Here is an 8,141-nt window from a genome sequence, read left to right as displayed (position 1 = left end):
GGATAGTTTTTTTGGTTCTGTTGTATCTTAGTGCTCTTTCATTTGGGTGTGTAAATTGATGCCTCTTTCGGTAGGCGATATTGGTCACTCTTTTAATTTTTACTGTCTACATAGCCACACACCGAGGAATCCATGTATTTCAATTTGGCGGTGTACACACACTTGCGATCTGGCCATGGTCCGAGAATGCTTCCTGAATTATCCATTTGATTACTGGGTTCTCAAAGTAGTCCTGATTAATAAGTATGTGCGGTAAGTTTGATATGTTGGTACGTCGATGGTATGATAGCAGTCGCCTTCTTTGAATCAGATATGATATTTTCTGAGCGTTGGAAATGCCTCAAGAACTGATGTTGTTAGTTCATGGCTCCAGTAAACGTCGGTAAAGCATCTAGATGCCACTAACATCAGAAAATAATACCAGCTGCTAAGTCAAAGAGCAAACAAATGTCTCATTTTTACAGAAATTTAAAAAACTCAATACACAACATTAAATTATGGAAAACAAAATGAGAACATTTTCATTTCACTTCATTGAGTAAAATTAAACTCTTTTAGACTGAATTAAGAACACTTCTGTACTCTTTGGATTATGTTACAGGCATTGCGAGTATGAATGCTCGTAGTGTTCACTGACAAAAGGACCATTGTTTTCCTTACGTAAAAATGCAGTTATTATTTATGATGTGATTAATGGTCCGTAACTATCACCTTAATGTCTCTGATTTATGACAAATGTGATGGATGAGTAGTGCACTTGTGCTCTTGTTTACACAGGTGCTACAAATGGTAAATTGATCTTAGTCTAAAATAATCTTAGTTACCATGAACTATTACTCAGTAATTGCGTTATTCCTCTCCCACTGGAGCAATATGCTCCTGGTGGTCTAGTCCCCACTACCGTCACTCTTAGGCTACGCAGTATATTGAGAGGATACTTGGTATTCGTAATCTTCTAGTGACAGCTGCTATTTCAGCTGCAATTAGCAATTTCCGCCAGAGAATCGCAGGCAATGCTGCTTACCGATCTTCAAGACTACAAATGGAATTTTAGGACCTAACAGTAAACGACACAGTGCATATCTTGCAAGCACACTGCCCCAAAAATATAAAAAAAAACACTCCGTCTTCAGGCTACGAGTGGCCTACCGGGACCATCCGACAGCCGTGTCATCCTAAGTGGATGATGCGGATAGGGGTGGGCGTGGGGTCTGCACACTGCTCTCCCGGTCGTTATGATGGTATTCTTGACGGAAGCCGCTACTATTCGGTCGAGTAGTTCCTCAATTGGCATCACGAGGCTGAGTGCACCCCGAAAAATGGCAACAGCGCATGGCGGCCTGGATGGTCACCCATCAAAGTGCCGACCATGCCCGACAGTGCTAAACTTCGGTGATCTTACGGGAACCGGTGTATCCACTGCGGCAAGGCCGTTGCTCGCACCAAAAATATGCTCCTGCTATTTTCCTGTGATATGCAACCTATCCATAGCAACTGAAGATGTATTACACATTGAGTAATGTACTCATGCAAAAGAAAAAGAATGGGCTCCAATACCAGTTGGTTGAGCTATATCATCTGTGGATTTTATGTACATTTAATATAGAAAAGAAGATAAACCCTTTATTTGCTCCCTTTCGCAGCCATCACAACGTAGTTTCGTAGGAGGGAACCTGTCAGGCTTACATTCTCCATAAAACTGGAAATTCTTATTACCACAATTACTCATGGAAACGAACTCATCACTCAAACAATTCTGATTTCTTTTTAAGTCCCTGGGCAATATAAGGTAAAACCGGCATACGTTCTTCAGAAAATAGATGCTAATCGACTGCATTCAACCTGTAGTACTCATACACAAGTTTCAAGACTTACCTTATACAAATTTTTAGATGCAAGCCACTTGAATACGTAATATGCGCAGCACTCACCATCTCATTAAACCCAGCCGTCACGGTAGCTCAGCATGTTCGGTCAGAGGGCTGCGTGCTCTCTGTAGTAAAAAAAACTGAGTCAAGGAACCAACGATCAGTTTGAACGGATGTCTTGTGACGTCCGCCCCGACCAAACGCAACGAACTATATCGAAGGAAATGAGCAATGAGAAAAAAAAACATACACTTCTAGCTGCACCATCATCACATATAACGGTGTAATTCATTCAGAAGTTTTTTGAATGGCTGTACTTAGCAGATTCCCGAAAAACACCGATGTCCTACAGTCGCAATTCTACGTTATCAGTGTCGAAGGTGCTGAAATAAGCTTCGGTGCGGAGAACTTGCAGTGTACTCACACATTCAACTGTCTGTACTTTAATTAATGACTAACACTATCACCCTCCTCATATCGTATTTGTCTTCTATTATCGTAAAGCTTTTTCTTTGTTTCAGACAGTATCTATGTGAGTGATAGCATTTAAGTATATGTGGAGCTTGGTGCAAGCAGGCAAAGGCGATACGCGTTTATTTATTTGTGTTGAAAGACGCGTACACTGCGGTGAATATTAACGATTGTTGAAAAGTGTCCTGTTTCATTTATATTAGAACTGTCAGAGAGTGAAAATTTCGGAACGGGCAGTGCATTAGCAGCTCCACCCTCGGTACAGGAGGCAGGTAGTTATTAGTAGTAGAGGCGATAGTACAGGACGAGGATTGTGGCCATACATTAGAAGAAGAAGAGCAATGTAGCCATACTTGTATGTTAGTCACATTTTTCTTCTTCCTGCAGATGAAGCGATGCCATCACTGCAACTACCAGATGCCAAAATTAAGCTCACATTGCAAAAATTTCAGTATGCTGGTAACACACTTCAGTGTATGTTTACTAATTAAGATGTCTATGCGATTCTTTGAAGATATATGATGAAGCATCGTAAGCTCCAACTAAGAACTAATTGTGGAGAGAACTGCGGCTGACAGAAACTCATATGTTCAGGGAGAACCTAAATCCAAGAGAATAAGTTAGTTCTGGAGAAGTAGATGTGGTAAACGTAGTATTATTTATTTATTAAAATATTTCAGTGTCAGATGAGGAATGCGAGAGATTCCCTAAGGTGCTGAATCCCGCTGCTCAGCTGCTTTTAACTTTCCCTTTAAGGGAACTGTATGAATATCCAACTCTTCATACTACATCCAGACAACAGTGGGCAATTAAGACTGTAGTTCAGGTAGAAACACCTTGATTTATTATATTGGTTCTGGAGACAAAGAGGGAAGGAGACTTGAAGATGGATTCATGTGTGTGTGTGTGTGTGTGTGTGTGTGTGTGAAGTCTTATGGGACTTAACTGCTAAGGTCATCAGTCCCTAAGCTTACACACTACTTAACCTAAATTATCCTCAGGACAAACACACACACCCCTGCCCGAGGGAGGACTCAAACCTCCGCCGGGACTGGCCACACAGTCCATGACTGCAGCGCCTTAGACCGCTAGGCTAATCCCACGCGGCGATGGATTCATGCATGTTTAACAGTGTTTGCTAAATAATTGCTAAGTGTAGTTAGTCTAAGATTTTATTTTTAGCCATACAATAACTTATACCTGAATTGAAGTAATACAATGTACAGTCTCTTATATGACAGGTGTTCAAAGTTTCAACATTCCTACTATGAGAAAAGTGATTGATCTGGATACGTACTCAAAGCGCAGAGACTTGAAGCATTGGCACATGCTAATGTTATGGGGTGAAACGGAATGGATTTACACAGGTTCGCCGGCCGAAGTGGCCGTGCGGTTAAAGGCGCTGCAGTCTGGAACCGCAAGACCGCTACGGTCGCAGGTTCGAATCCTGCCTCGGGCATGGATGTTTGTGATGTCCTTAGGTTAGTTAGGTTTAACTAGTTCTAAGTTCTAGGGGACTAATGACCCCAGCAGTTGAGTCCCATAGTGCTCAGAGCCATTTGAACCATTACACAGGTTCGACTGAATGATATACGTCATCTGAAAATTTCACTAAAGAAACTGATGCATACTCATTATTACTACATGATCATGTCATCAACCACTGCCCTCTGATAGGAATCATACACCAAATGACATCCATTAACGTGGGATGCATCACGTCCACTTGTTTTTGTGATGTGTTTTCATGATGTGTTCTCGGTGTGAAAACATAGTTGTAGCCAGTCGACGCTTCAACGATGATTGTGGATGGTTTGTATTTAAGGTCGTGGTATTTCGTGCTTTCACGAATGCTGAGCAAATAATAGCATCATCCTCTAGAACTATAGCGGCACGTAAACTCCACTAAACGATAAAATGCGCAAAAACGAAGAAAAATAAGTTTTGGTTGATGTGAAATTATCGGTCAAAGGAGTGGAACGAGCCTGGAGCATCCTACGTCCTTATACGGAAAACGTTATAGATTTTCATCAACAATCACAGTGTCATTTTCATCAAACGCAATGAGAATGAGTGTTGGATGCAAGAAGTATTCAAAGGAGTATCTGTCTGCAACCTCGACGTGTACAGTTGGCTGTCAATCCACCAAATCAAAGAGATATATGGAGAAGAAGAAGGAGGAACCGTCTTCACTTCTGCTTCAGATAACGCGAAATCACTTTTACGTCGAAAGACATCATGTTTACTACACCAGTGACTGTTAAAATTTTATTTCCACTATTGCAATTTCGCCCTTAGGCCATTATCAAGTGAGCTGAAATACAAAATGTTTAGAAAATATTTTACGAAAATCGTTGTATGTTTTGACACTCGGCCGATTACACAAAATGAAAAATGCAGCTACGTAAACATGTTTACTTACAGGAGGGGACGAATAAAGAGGTCTATACTCTCAGATAGATTGTGAATTCGGTTTTTACTTCATAATCGTACTGGACCGTGATTTGGGTAAGAGGTAAGAATCCCATTCCATCCTGAAAAAGTCTAAACATCCTGTGGTATTATGTTCGAGTATAATGACTTTCCTGGAGACTAGAAATCTACTCTGTAGGAATCAGCATGGGTTTCGAAAAAGACGGTCGTGTGAAACCCAGCTCGCTCTATTCGTCCACGAGACTCAGAGGGCCATAGACACGGGTTCACAGCTAGATGCCGTGTTTCTTGACTTCCGCAAGGCGTTCGATACAGTTCCCCACAGTCGTTTAATGAACAAAGTAAGAGCATATGGACTATCAGACCATTTGTGTGATTGGATTGAGGAGTTCCTAGATAACAGAACGCAACATGTCATTCTCAATGGAGAGAAGTCTTCCGAAGTAAGAGTGATTTCAGGTGTGCCACAGGGGAGTGTCATGTGACCGTTGCTGTTCACAATATACATAAATGACCTGGTGGATGACATCGGAAGTTCACTGAGGCTTTTTGCAGATGATGCTGTGGTGTATCGAGAGGTTGTAACGATGGAAAATTTTACTTAAATGCAGGAGTATCTGCAGCGAATTGACGCATGGTGCAGGGAATGGCAATTGAATCTCAATGTAGACAAGTGTAATGTGCTGCAAATACATAGAAAGATAGATCCTTTATCATTTAGCTACAAAATAGCAGGTCAGCAACTGGAAGCAGTTAATTCCGTAAATTATCTGGGAGTAGGCATTAGGAGTGATTTAAAATGGAATGATGAAATAAAGTTGATCGTCGGTAAAGCAGATGCCACACTAAGATTCATTGGAAGAATCCTAAGGAAATGCAATCCGAAAACAAAGGAAGTAGGTTACAGTACGCTTGTTCGCCCACTGCTTGAATACTGCTCAGCGGTGTGGGATCCGTACCAGATAGGGTTGATAGAAGAGATAGAGAAAATCCAACGTAGAGCAGCGCGCTTCGTTACAGGATCATTTAGTAATCGCGAAAGCTTTACGGAGATGATTGATAAACTCCATTGGAAGACTCTGCAGGAGAGACGCTCAGTAGCTCGGTACGGGCTTTTGTTAAAGTTTCGAGAACATACCTTCACCGAAGAGTCCAGCAGTATATTGCTCCCTCCTACGTATATCTCGCGAAGAGACCATTAGGATAAAATCAGAGAGATTAGAGCCCACACAGAAGCATACAGACAATCCTTCTTTCCACGAACAATTCGAGACTGGAATAGAAGGGAGAACCGATACAGGTACTCAGGGTACCCTCCGCCACACACTGTCAGGTGGCTTGCGGAGTATGGATGTAGATGTAGTTGTAGATTATATAAAATAATGAGCCATTAGCGTTCCATTTTCTGATTTGTTGAAAACATGGAGGTATGAGTGTCTTATTGGTCGTATCTTACCGCAACACAGATGCTAGCTTCCGTCCACGATCTATCAATAGACTGTGTCGCAGGACAATAGTCATATTCAGATAGCTGCCTGAAGCACTTGGAAAAATGACGCATCAGCATTCTTCTTCTTTTATTCTTATTCCTTTTCATATGATGGAGAGACAGGCAAGCACCCCTACATTGATTTTAGTATGTCTTCTGGGCTTAGTGTTCTTTGCACTTGTTCGTTTTGTATAGTTGCAGTCTAATGAGGAATTTTTGTAACAGATGGTAGTAGTATTAGCACAATACTATTGCTATTAATTTTTTTATGTCTAGCTGTTCAGATGGGGCGAGCGAGCTGATTTGGCCCCGTAGCACCAACACTGATAACGGGAGAATTTTGCCACCATCCTTATACAAGTACAGGGTTATTACAAATGATTGAAGCGATTTCACAGCTCTACAATAACTTTATTATTTGAGATATTTTCACAATGCTTTGCACGCACATACAAAAACCCAAAAAGTTTTTTTAGGCATTCACAAATGTTCGATATGTGCCCCTTTAGTGATTCGGCAGACATCAAGCCGATAATCAAGTTACTCCCACACTCGGCGCAGCATGTCCCCATCAATGAGTTCGAAAGCATCGTTGATGCGAGCTCGCAGTTCTGGCACGTTTCTTGGTAGAGGAGGTTTAAACACTGAATCTCTCACATAACCCCACAGAAAGAAATCGCATGGGGTTAAGTCGGGAGAGCGTGGAGGCCATGACATGAATTGCTGATCATGATCTCTACCACGACCATCCCATCGGTTTTCCAATCTCCTGTTTAAGAAATGCTGAACATCATGATGGAAGTGTGGTGGAGCACCATCCTGTTGAAAGATGAAGTCGGCGCTGTCGGTCTCCAGTTGTGGCATGAGCCAATTTTCCAGCATGTCCAGATACACGTGTCCTGTAACGTTTTTTTCGCAGAAGAAAAAGGGTCCGTAAACTTTAAACCGTGACATTGCACACAACACGTAAACTTTTGGTGAATTGCGAATTTGCTGCACGAATGCGTGAGGATTCTCTACCACCTAGATTCGCACATTGTGTCTCTTCACTTCACCATTAAGAAATAATGTTGCTTTATCACTGAAAACAAGTTTCGCAGTGAACGCATCCTCTTCCATGAGCTGTTGCAACCGCGCCGAAAATTCAAAGCGTTTGACTTTGTCATCGGGTGTCAGGGCTTGTAGCAATTGTACGTAAACGGTGAGGTTTCTGCTTTAGCCTTTTCCGTAAGATTTTCCAAACCGTCGGCTGTGGTACGTTTAGCTCCCTGCTTGCTTTATTCGTCGACTTCCGCGGGCTACGCGTGAAACTGGCCCGCATGCGTTCAACCGTTTCTTCGCTCACTGCAGGCCGACCCGTTCATTTCCCCTTACAGAGGCATTCAGAAACTTTAAACTGCGCATACCATCGCCGAATGGAGTTAGCAGTTGGTGGATGTTTGTTGAACTTCGTCCTGAAGTGTCGTTGCACTGTTATGACTGACTGATGTGAGTGCATTTCAAGCATGACATACGCTTTCTCGGCTCCTGTCGCCATTTTGTCTCACTGCGCTCTCGAGCGCTCTGGCGGCAGAAACCTGAAGTGCGGCTTCAGCCGAACAAAACTTTATGAGTTTTTCTACGTATCTGTAGTGTGTCGTGACCATATGTCAATGAATGGAGCTACAGTGAAATTATGAAATCGCTTCAATCATTTGTAATAGCCCTGTATATATGGGGGTAATTGTGGCTTTGTGGTGTAATTCTAATTGTCCTTTCTTGGACAATTTTTCATTGCTGATGCAAAGATGAGCATGTAGTTTGTTAAGGCCTGTCCTCCAACTCCGCAGTGTATTACCAACAAATGGCTACTTCACATACTGTCACCTGATTTGAAGGTC

General features: G+C 42.1%; 1 pseudogene; it reads right to left on the bottom strand.

Moving 5' to 3' along the window:
* Positions 1 to 1,320: 1,320 nt before the first annotated feature.
* Positions 1,321 to 1,438, bottom strand: LOC126199966 (5S ribosomal RNA; annotated as a pseudogene).
* Between the last annotated feature and the right edge of the window lie 6,703 nt (positions 1,439 to 8,141).

The sequence above is a fragment of the Schistocerca nitens genome, chromosome 8 (assembly GCF_023898315.1).
Source record: "Schistocerca nitens isolate TAMUIC-IGC-003100 chromosome 8, iqSchNite1.1, whole genome shotgun sequence".
Classification (NCBI taxonomy): Eukaryota; Metazoa; Arthropoda; class Insecta; order Orthoptera; family Acrididae; genus Schistocerca; species Schistocerca nitens.
The sequence above is the reverse complement of the archived record's forward strand: the minus strand, read 5'-3'. Positions and strand labels throughout refer to the sequence as shown.